General features: G+C 42.5%; 1 protein-coding gene across 3 annotated transcripts in view; it reads left to right on the top strand.

The window, feature by feature from the left end:
- The window catches only part of LOC137658690 (uncharacterized), a 376,764-nt gene that overhangs the window by 331,377 nt on the left and 33,691 nt on the right, over nt 1-11,696 (top strand). The window contains exon 2 of one of the 3 annotated variants that reach the window (XM_068393678.1): nt 1,741-1,787. The exons of 1 other annotated variant lie outside the window; for it this stretch is intronic. The gene's annotated coding sequence lies outside the window, so the exon portion shown is untranslated. Of the gene's footprint in view, nt 1-1,740; nt 1,788-2,080; nt 2,136-11,696 lie in introns of those variants that run through there. One more of the 3 variants, XM_068393680.1, reaches the window with a different exon arrangement.

The raw sequence follows: 11,696 nt of genomic DNA, 5'->3' as shown, positions 1-11,696 counted from the left end.
TTCAAATCAATTGATCAAACAAACCAAGAAGGAATCCCAGTCCCTCCCTGTAATGATTTCTTACCTAACATCAAGAAATGGTTTTGTAATTATTGGCAACAGCACTGGGATAGTTTAGATGGCAATAAGATAAGAGAGGTAACAAATGTCATATCTCTTTGGAGGTGTAGCATGATACCCCAAAAGTGGGAGACGTCTCCGCATTGGTCACACTCGGTTGACACATGAGTTTCTTCTGAAGGGCCAACACCAACCGTATTGCGACGGTTGTTTGGTATCTTTAACAGAGGCATTTTTTGACCGAATGCCCCAATTATGATAACTTAAGTAATAGATATCTGTTTGAGGCTCAAGGTGAGGATGGCAGGTTTATCCTTGCCAATATTCTTGGACATAATGTGTCCTACTATGCGAGCGGCATTTCTAGATTTATTTCAGAAGCAGTTCTTCTAAAAATTAAGCTTCTCTCATGACATATTAACTTTTATGGTTTTAAATGAATATTCTTATATCTTTTATATTAAATAAATGATGTCAGGAAGCCTGAAAACTTGAAATCAATCAATCAATCCATTTTTAACCCTTCTTTTTCGGACTTTGGTCTGATAGACTACGTGGGACAAGATTTTATTCGCAGTGAGTGGGACTGCAATTAAATTTCTTTTTTCCTATATGATTCACAATCAACTTACTTGCGTTCATAGCTTTGGATAATCATCCCAACTTTCATGTGGAAGTGTAGACACAACTTTCCCTGTCACACTACTTATAATGGGACCTGGTCCTTATATAATTTGGGATTTCTAGGAACTCTAATGGGCTAAAACCTTCATCTGGCCACAACTGAGAATATTAGATCTCGGGTACACTTCCATCAGGACTACATGGCTCGAGCCCAAAAAAAATGGGTTTTGACATAGGAAAAATCTATTTTTTGCGTGAGATAGCCTTGTTGTCCTGATGGACCTGCCTGTTACTTTTCATTACCCTCCCAATTTTTGGTGTGGGACTGGTATCATGCAATGGCTCCTCCTGGAATGGTGATGCAGGAAATGTGTTTGTAGTAACACACTGGGATTGGAAGTTGTAACGACTCTCTCGCCCATATTTCCAATCCTATCCCATGTCCTTCGAGACAAGATTAACTCTATTCGGGGAAGGATAGCTGTGGTTTGATTTAAACATGTCCCTGTTGTATACACCATATCTCAGAATATTCCCTCCAGGGGATAAGAACCCTGAGATACTTCTTAGGTAAAAGTCTCTGGTTTATCACTTGCAGAAATATCCAAAGTAGAAAGCGGCCTTTGAGGAACTTCCATCAGGACGACATGGCTATCTCTCCTAAAAATTGATTTTTTCCTATGTCAATATCCGTTAATTATTATGACCTGCCTCACTCGAATAACATGTGTGTGAGTATATTTATGAATAGATCCTTCTAGCATGATGTCAAAAGAAGTCCTGTATTCACATGGCCTCTATGTTGGAGATAATGCTCTGAAGTGTAACCAAATACTTTATTGCACACTGTATTTCTGATAATAGATTGAGACAGGAATATTTTAGTATGACTGCACTTTTATGAAATTCCATCACTTATCCTATCTTAGAAGTATTACTAATTGTGTTCCTGTTGGTATTGATATTATTCTGTTTTTATTTTATTTTACATACTGTACTGTACTTTTTTCATTTGGGATAGATTTACTGTACTTAAATCTTTTTTTCATATTACAGGTAAGTGCCTTACTGTCATGTTGATCCAACTGTGAATTCTTTGACAAGTGAGTTCTGATTTATTAATGTTTTTTAGTATGGTAGTTTTATGTTTTATAAAGTGTATGAATTTTGAAGCCCGTAGGCTTCATGAAAAGAACATAACGGGCATTTAGTTTTTACATATCAAGCAACAAATGTATTTTGTATGCATTGCTACACTTGTTTGTATAAATTTATTCCTTGCCATTAAGTAGCTCAGTATAGTACTGTACTATATTTTTTTTTATTATTTTAGAATCAATAATTACTGTTTGCCATCTATTTTGAGTTACTTAATTTTCTTTATTTTGTTTTGTTTCAAGCGAGTTTCTTTAGGGTGCACTTGCTTGTGACATGCGGAAGCAACCTGAAAAGTAAAGCATTTCTTAAAATTATTTAATTCGTGAATCCACAAGTATTTTGTATCTTTTGGTGGAAGGGGTGAAATCATTATTTAGTCTTTCCCGTAAAGTGAGTGTCTTTCGTTTCCTTCTGAATGTGAAGACTACGTATTGTTTCGATTTTAGCTCGGCCTGCACTGCACTATTATCCTGCTGCTGGGAGGGATTTACCCGAAGGTCACCTGTAAATAATGATTACCTTATCTGAAAGAATGTGACTATTTGGGATTTTCATGAACTCCAACTTCCCATTGATGATTCCTGTGTTGTGTAATGTGGTGCCACTGTCAGTGAGTGTTCCCAATACTCCCCATGTGATGGTAATTCCCTGTGTAGTTTTTGCCGTTGCTGCCGAGGAAGCAATTGTGGCTTCCATCTTTGTCATTCAGACCTTGACTCCTCTGGTGGTAGCAAAGGAGACAGTTGGCAAAGGAAAGTAGGTGCAAGTTTGCTTCTCCCAGTAGCTTAATTCTTCATGTTACAGCAGTTTCGGCTTACAATATTTCCTTGATACAACACAGCTCCCATTAAGGAATTGAATTTCATTTTGTTACGAATCTCTTTTATCATTTTGTATTTATGTACTCCAATAGTATTTGTTCCGATATTAAGTACAAATCCATTTGCTCTTTATTAGGGATAAACTTTCGTCGAGGCTGGAAGACTAGCCATAAGACTTTTAGCGAGGTGTAACTACCCCACTGCTAGTTAGAGGGAGTAGGACCAGCTGCCCTGTTCACACACACCTGTGTTGTCTCGCCACTTTTTCTTTTGGTTCGTCCAAGAGCGAATATTCTTCTCTTTATTGACTACAGTAATTGTTTTCTTTTTCTCCTTTTCAGGCGTGAGTCTGATTTTTTCCAGTTGTCATACGAACTTGTCCAGGACCTGAAGGGTGCAAATGCGGCCCCTCCATGTCCTCAATCGAGACTGACCCGCATTTGTTGTCTTTATCCTGTAGAGGACGACCGTGTATGCAGGACGACACTTGTGAGGAGAGTCGGGAGTGGTCTTCCTCTTAGTGGGAGAGATTTAGATGGCAGCGTGAGAAGTCAAAGAAGGATTCTTCTCCTTTGGGAACATCCTAATAGTCGAAGAAACCTTAGACTTCTTCTTCAACCCCTTGATCTCTTCCATTTATCTCTTGGTGAACCCTTAGGTACCAAGGATGCTGCTGCTTCCCCTAGTGAAGCGACGCTGCCCTTTTCTGCAGGGGAGTCCTTTTCAATAAACGATTTGTTGCAGATTTGGCCAACCCTTGGTGTTGCTGGTCCCTCATCGAAGGAAGGTCTTGTGGAATTGCTGCAGTTGGGTGCTGAGAGGAAGTGCACAGCAGCTTCCTTGGAGGTGGAGTTGGATCCCCCTCTGAAGAGCTGTGAAGGCTTTGTTACGGAGGAGTTACTTGCTTCTGCTGCCAGTGCTGAGTGCTGTGTTGCCAGTTCTGAGTTCTCCACCTTTGCCTGCTGCAGCCCCTGCTGCCGACGACTGCGCTTCCCCTTGCCCTGAGTATGTTTCCCCTGCAGGGGAGGGGGGGGGGGGCAAAGTCCAAGGAATGTTTCTGTGCCCCTGGGGGTCACCTTTTTCTGTTCTCGGGTTAGGTCTTCCCTGGAGTGGTCTCTGCCATGTTGTTCTTCTAACTGGTGGCTGGCTTTGCCTCCACCCTTATACAGCCTGTTGGAGCATGGTTTGCCTGTAAATGTTGCTTACCCCCTGCAAGTTCGACCCGCGCCATCCTCACCACAGCCTGTTCCATTTCCAGAGGCCAGCAGTGCTTGCATTTCCCCTAAGAGAATCTAGACCATTGCACTTTCATAGCAGGAATGCAGAGCATGCCACGCTACCCAGCAATTTCCATCCTTGCCCTTCAGCACAGACAGAAGGAACTCCCATGATGCCCCTTGTGATCACAGTACTTCTCCTAGTCAGTGTTCCAGAAGCACGTCAGTATGTGAACCAGCCCCTACACATACCACGCGTCAGCGAGTGAGCAGTCTCCTGTGCGCCAGTGCATTCCAGCGTACATCCAGGCGATGAGTGACCCAGCTGTTTGTTACCTACCACAATGGATGAACTGTCTTCTCGCGAGTGTGCGTCTGCATGTAACCACTCGCCATTCGGTTGCTACGCACCTTGTGACTCTTCCAGGTCTGGACTTCCTGAGCGTGATCTGCAGTCCACATGTGATTGTCCTCCTGTTCGCAGGCATATCCCATACTGACCCAGACCATTAATAGCAGCTTTAGAACCAGCCCCTGAGCGCTCTTCATCATCAGCTCGCGCGAGCACTTGGTAACCCGTAGCGACGTAGCTACTCACCAACTTCCATCAACTCGCACCCAGCCGGTAATGTGTGAGCGCCAAGTGCCATGCGTCCACCCAGCAGCGAGCAACCGACCAGTGGAACACAGCTAACCGGTACCATTTATAGTCGCCCCAAAGAGTTCAGTACGTCTTCCAGAGCGATCTCCTATGCTTTCTCCAACTCGCTCTTCCAAACCAGAGCGAGAGCCTAGTTGGTACCTTTATGGACAGGTAAGTAACCTCTCTTTCCATTTCAGGCTCCCAAATCCTGGATTCCTAGGAAGAGTTCCCCATTCTGTAACCTGCCCAGTGAGAAGCCTTCTTTGATTCCATCCTTCGATAAGGACATTCCATGGTTTAACGCTTTGGTGAAGGTGATGAGTTTGGCAGTTTCTGGCGCTGCTGCCTCAGGTAAGTACTTATCGGCAGCTTCCACGAGTACACCCAGGCAGGCTCCTTCTGGAAAAGACAATCTCTTCGAGGACCTCTTCCCCACTGTCCGACCCCATACGCAGATTCGAAGTACCAGAGGCACCCAAAGACTAGTCTAATATGTGCATTTCCTCAATTACAACCAGGATTCATGTTTCCATGGGCATTGCAGACCAGCAAGACTGCAGGCTCTTCCGAAAGCTCATTAAGGAAGCCCTTTCCTGCCAGAGCTTAAAGGGCACTAAGGCACATCAAGGAGGCTAAGGAGGTAGAGATAGTGGGAGAGGCTGTTCCCACTAGGGAGAGCAATCCTCCCACTTTCCCACCAGTGGGGGGATACCTGCAGTGCTGATGGCACAGCCTGTAATACTGGTGACAGAGTTGGTTGCAGCTTGGGGCCGAACCCTGACAATCTCCGCTATTCATTCAGGGTATCGCATTCCACTCACGCAATCTCTCCTTCCATTGACTTAGAATACAGTTTCATCAATCTCCTACACGGAGGGATCCGTGGAGCTGGCCCTCCAGGCCGAAGTCCAAACCATGTTGGAGAAGGGTGCTCTCGAGGAGGTCCTCAACAGATTTCAGGCTTCTTCAGTTGATTTTTACTTGTGAAAAATGCATCTGGAAGCTGGAGACCAGTCATAGATCTCTCAGCTCTGAACAAGTTTGTTCTACAAACTCTGTTCAGCATGGAGATGCCAGACACGGTCATAAAAACAATAAGACTACAAGACTTCTTGTGCACACTGAGACTCAATGATGCATGCTTCCAGATCCCTGTCCATCTGTCTTCAAAATAGTATCTAAGGATTATCCACGACAACAGGCAATACCAGCTTAAGGTGCTGTGCTTTGGTCTTTCAACAGCACCCCTGGTTTTCATGAGAGTCTTCACCGTGTCAACAGGCACTCACAAGATACCTGGCAGATTCTAGCAGACTCACTGATGACCTTTCTTCAACACCGAGACAGACTTCTCAAATTTTGTCACTATCTGGGGATCATGGTAAATCTCGAGAAGTGATCCCTGCTTCCATCCCTGAGACTGGTATACTTAAGTAGGATAATCGACACCAGTATAGTCTTTGCTGAGGAAGGTGGCAGCCCGTTCTTCCAATGTGTTGCTCTCTCAGCCCAGCGGTGGTTACGTCTCATAGGTTATTTGACATCCCTCATCCGACCAGTCCGCAAGGGCCACCTACGAATTCGATCTCTTTAGCGGCAGCTGAAATCCAGGTAGGTCCAACGCAAGGACTCTGGATATCCTGGTCTGGAATGGGCCCAAGCCGCGGGCGAACCTGAGATGGTGGGTGGCAAACGAGAATCTCCACTGAGGAGTTGACCTTCTTGTTCCTCCCTGGAATTGTTGCTCTTTTCAGATGCATCAAAAGAAGGTTGGGGGTTCCATATGCTGCACCACAGCCTCTGTGCTCTAGTCAGAGTCCAAAAGGTACCAGCATATAAATTTCCTAGAGATAAGGACAGCCTTTCTAGCCTTACAACAGTTCCATCAGTTCCTGGCAGGTCACTCGGTGGTGTTGATGAGCAACAACAGCACCGTTGTTACGTTTTTTGCTGCCCATTTGTCATCTAGTATCAGAGATGCTAAGATGGGCAAAAGACAACTCGGTGTCCCTATCAGCTTGCTTCATTCCAGGCAAGAGGAAAGTTCTCGCAGACAATCTGAGCAGATCGACCCGATAGTGGGCTACGAGTGATCTTTGAATCATCCAGTAGCTAACAAATTCCTGACTTTGTGGAGTTCCCCAAGAATGGATCTGTTGGCGATATCCCTGAACAATAGGCTCCCACTGTACTGTTCATCAGTCCCGGATTTCCATGTTCTCTGGCAAGCTCCAGTCCAAGAACGGTGGGACAACATCACCGTTTATGCCTTTACCCTGTTTTGTCTGATGAGAAGGGTGCTCAACAAGTCAAAATTATCGGTAAACCTATCAGTAACCCTCATTGCTTCACTAGAGCATTATGCCGAATGTTACCCGGACTTTCTACAGCTCATGATGGAGGTCCCAAGAGAACTCCTTCCACAACACGATCTACTCAGATAACCGCACATAAATATCTTTTACAAAGCCGAGAAATCCTTACGACTTCATGCCTGGAGACTACCCAGCATCTCCTCTATGGGAGAGGCTTTTTGCAAAAATTGTGAAGACCCTGTCTGGACTGGCTAAGTGGACTGTATTCTGTGGTCAGTGTCGTGGAAGGGGTATCTTTCCCTTCGGTGCTTCTATTCCAACAATAGCAGAATTCCTCTTATACCTTTAGGGAAAGAAACTTCTCTCGGTCTCTGCGGTGAAAGGCTTCCGCTCATCCTTGAGCCTCACCTTTAGGTTGAAAAGAGTTAACATTTCCTCTTTGATGGAGTTGTTTCTCCTCATATGGAGTTTCGAACTTACCTGCCCTCAGTCAGAAGTTACACCAACCCCATGGAACATGGTTCGTGTCCTTTGGCCCCTGTAGGGCACTCCCCATGAACCATTATGACAGACATCAAAATTTCACCTGACTTTGAAGACGGTTTTCCTGTTCTTGTTGGTTTCGGCCATGGTCTTTCCTATGACGTCTCCTATTCAAGGGGATGGGGGGCGGTAATGGTCGTCCTCATGCCTGAGTTTATCACCAAGACTCAAAATCCAAGAGTAGCGGATATTTGATTCCAGCCCTTCGGGATTGGGAATCTTCATAATGTAACTGATGATCCAGATCAACTTACTGTGTCCAGGGAGAAGTTTGAAGTACTACTTCCAAAGAACTGCAGCAGCTCTCCCCTGAGGGTCAGCACTCTTTGCTAGCATGGGGAAAGTCAAGAGGAGGATCAGGGAGAACACCATCTCTGCTTGGATTCGTAAAGCCATAGACCGAGCATTGAATCCAATCCTTCACCACAGAATTGATGACCCAGAGCCCATGGCGTTAAGGGCATTAGGATGACCCTAACATTCAGGAAAAACTACTCTGTGATGCAGGTCTTGCAAGCAGGTGTGTGGAAGCATCCACCGACCTTCACAGCCCACTACCTGCAGGACGTGATCCACAGGAACATGGATACATTCTCTATTGGCCCTGTGGTGGCTGCACAACAAGTAGGTTAAATTCCTCAGGCTCCTTGATGAGCAAGTAGCAGGTAGTAGGTTGGGCAGGGCACCAGGCACCCGTTGCGATGGGCACCAGCCACCCGTTGCGATACTACTGCTAGAGAGTTATTGGGTCCTTCAACTGGCCAGACCATACTACTTTGGATCCATATCACTGGTTATGACTCATTTTCCTTTTGCCTATAGATACACTGAATAGTCTGGCCTATTTTTTTACATACTCTCCTGTCCTCTTACACCTGACAACACTTAAGATTATCAAACAATTTTTTCTCATTCAAGGGGTTATCTACTTCAATGTAATTGTTCAATGGCTACATCCCTCTTGGTAACGGTAGAAGAGAATCTGTAGCTATGGTAAGCATCTCTTCTATGAGAAGGACACTCCAAAATCAAACCATTGTTCTCCCTCTTAATGAGAGAATGCCTTGACGCAGTCATGTGGTTTCTTCATATTGTTGAAGAATTGTGACAGGCAAAAGGGCTCTCGAACTTGCGGAAATTGCTCCCCAAGTTTGAATCTAAATTTCTCTCCCTTTCATCTATTCCTTCTGTTCAATATTTCTTCGACCTTCTCCTAATTTGATCAACTTTCTTTTGTCTTACTGGCCTAACTCTATGAGTATTATTACTCTTAAGTTATATATATACTGTGTATATATATATATATATATATATATATATATATATATATATATATATATATATAAATATATATATATATATATATATATATATATATATATATATATATATATATATATATATATATATATATATATATATGTTTATATATATATTTTTTATTTGTTCATTTACTTATTTATCTATTTATTTTTATTTTATTTAAATGGCGTGGATATTTCCACATTCGTTATTACTGCCTGCTTAGATGAATGGGAGAAGGCATCAGGGTTGGGAGGTATTCGCATTCAAAGCTATATATGAGAGTATTTTATGATCTCAGCCATCCCAAAGATGGTTTGGACCTTTTTGGCAGAACTACTCTCAAGGGTTGGGTCATCGGAATCCAGGGGGATCCAATCCTTGAGGTGGGACTCTTGGCTTATGGCTGGAAACCCATCATTATAGATATGGGGAGGTTGATTCCATATATCCTTGGTCTCAGTCCTAACAGGCGGGTTTAGCTTACACCTGTGCCTCTATTTGTTTTGATGCTATCCTCGGGTAAGGTATGGAGTGGACCATCTGGGTTGTATACTCTCATTGTGCCGATAGTGGAGAATGCAAATTTCCTTTCTAATGTATGATACTTTCTTAAAATTCTCAAGCAGGTAAACCAACAAAACCAACGAAAAACAAAGAAAATCCCACCCTTAAATATGCCCCCTTCAAATACTGACTCCCCATCCCCTGGATTTGCTGACTCCCCCACGGCATTGTTGATGACCTCTGATAATGTGAATAGGGAAAGTTCTGTTGATGACCTTGGAACGGGAAAGGACCATTCTACTGATATTTCAAAATCGAGTAATTTGGGTAACACGAAGAAACTTATGCTATGGATGCATAAAAGAAATAAGGATGAAACTTGAAGCTGAAACATGGAATTCATGGATATCTTACAGTAGTTATGATGAAGCATTTAGTGCAATAAGTAACTTGAATAATATTAATAACTTGAATATCGCTAGTGCTCTCTGCGATAAGGTACCAAAAGACTTGTATGTGTATAGGCCTGCCGATTGGTTGGTTGGAAAAAGACGCAGATTTAGTTATGCCCTCCCAGAGAAAGCCAAAACCACCGATGTGGCTTATATCTGAATCAAAGGGGGTTACATGGAATTATTTTAAAATATGAAAATTGATTCAGAAAAAAAGTATGAACTATTGCACCAGGTGATATATCTCGTTTTGGAAAAAAAATAGTTTCCTTATCCATGCCAAATCCAGTACACAGTCTGCAATATTGTCCAACATGAAAACAAGTAATGATGACATTAAGTTAGATGTCAAACCCCACCTAAATTTTAGCTACGGAAGGGGGTTAGTTTTTAACAGAGATCTATATGAATTTACAGCGGAGGAGATACTGGCCATGTGTCCACTAAATGTATGGAAAGTTCACAAAGTCCCCGGTACATCAAAGATAATCCTTACGTTCCAGGATGCTGATGTACCATTCCATATTACTATTGAAAACGAAATAATTAAAGTACGACTATTCAAGCAGAAGCCACTGCAGTGTTTTAATTGTTTTAAATTTAGACATCTGTTTAAGTTTTGCAAAAATGAGAAAACATGTGGTAATTGCTCCAATTCTTACCGTGGAGTATGTGCACTTGGAGAGAGGTGTTTAAATTGCAACTCAAATCATAAATCCACTGACAAGAGCTGCGAGCGATATAAGTTGGAAGAAGCTGCCCTTAACAAATCTATTTTAGAACTTATAAGTTAAGAACATGCCAATAGACTATTAAATAAATCTAATAGCTATGCCAAGGTATTAAAATCAAACCCACCTAGTACTGCCAATAGCTCTAGAAAAATAAATATACCATCTGATAAAATGTCAAATGACAAGGTAAGCATATTACCTCCTGAGGCTTTACCACGGCGTATTAACACTAAGGCATTGCCCATTTCTGTACAACCCTCGTCCCCCATTACAAAAACTATTACAAACCTCTCACAGGCCATGTCCTTGCCTGATTTGATGGAGGGTCCACTCAAAACCAACTTACCTGATGCACCTGTAGTGGGAATGGTGCAAAAACCTAGAAACCCACCATCAATTAATCGTAAAAGAGAGAGACCTCCATCTCTCTCACTCACATTAATGTTATGACATCAAATAAATTTGATGTTTTGTCTGTTGATGTTTCTAATGAACCAGAAGATAAACTGAATAAATCAGAAATTCAAGTTGAGGTCCACCATCCACCTCAACAAATAGATCAGAAAGACAAAGAAAAATACAAGTGTAAAACCCAACATATCGAGACCATCTCTGAAGAAACCTACAGGTAATAATGTTAGATTAAAAACTGCTAATGGGAAGACCTCATCCAAGATGTCTTCCAGAAGTAATCCATAGTTTTCTCCTCCATTTTGTAGTGGAATTTTCAGGGTTTAAGGGCCAAATATGAAGAACTTAAAATCCTAATTCATGAACATTCCCCATAATTGTATGTCTACAGGAAAGTAAGCTTGATGCTAATGCTCCTAATCCTCGAGAGTATGTTAGCTATAGAACACCATATAATCAACAAGTAGGGAGCCATGGCGGAAGTCTCATGTACGTTCGTTGAGCTGTTCCCCAAATACATTTGTCTATTCGTACACCCCAGCAGGCAGTGGTTGTACAAATCGATATATGGAGAAAATATACAATATGCTCTTTGTACTTACCTCCAAATGATAGTATTTTATTTGATGATTTATTAGAGGTCATTCAACAACTCCCTCAACCTTTTCTCTTACTGGGAGATATGAACGGTAGACATCCTTTATGGGGTGATGTTTTGGCAAATACAAGGGGCAATATTATCCCATCAATTGTGGAGAATGAGGATGTGGAACTCATTGATACAGGAGAGCCCACACACTTCCATGTTCAAAGAGGTACCTTTTCATGCATTGACCTTTCAATTGCAAGCTCTAGCTGCCTCCTTGATTTCCATTGGAGGACATTAGATGATTGGCATACTAGTGATCA

Source organism: Palaemon carinicauda, chromosome 19 (assembly GCF_036898095.1).
Source record: "Palaemon carinicauda isolate YSFRI2023 chromosome 19, ASM3689809v2, whole genome shotgun sequence".
Taxonomy (NCBI): Eukaryota; Metazoa; Arthropoda; class Malacostraca; order Decapoda; family Palaemonidae; genus Palaemon; species Palaemon carinicauda.
Note: the sequence above shows the minus strand (reverse complement) of the source record. Positions and strands in the feature narration are given on the sequence as shown.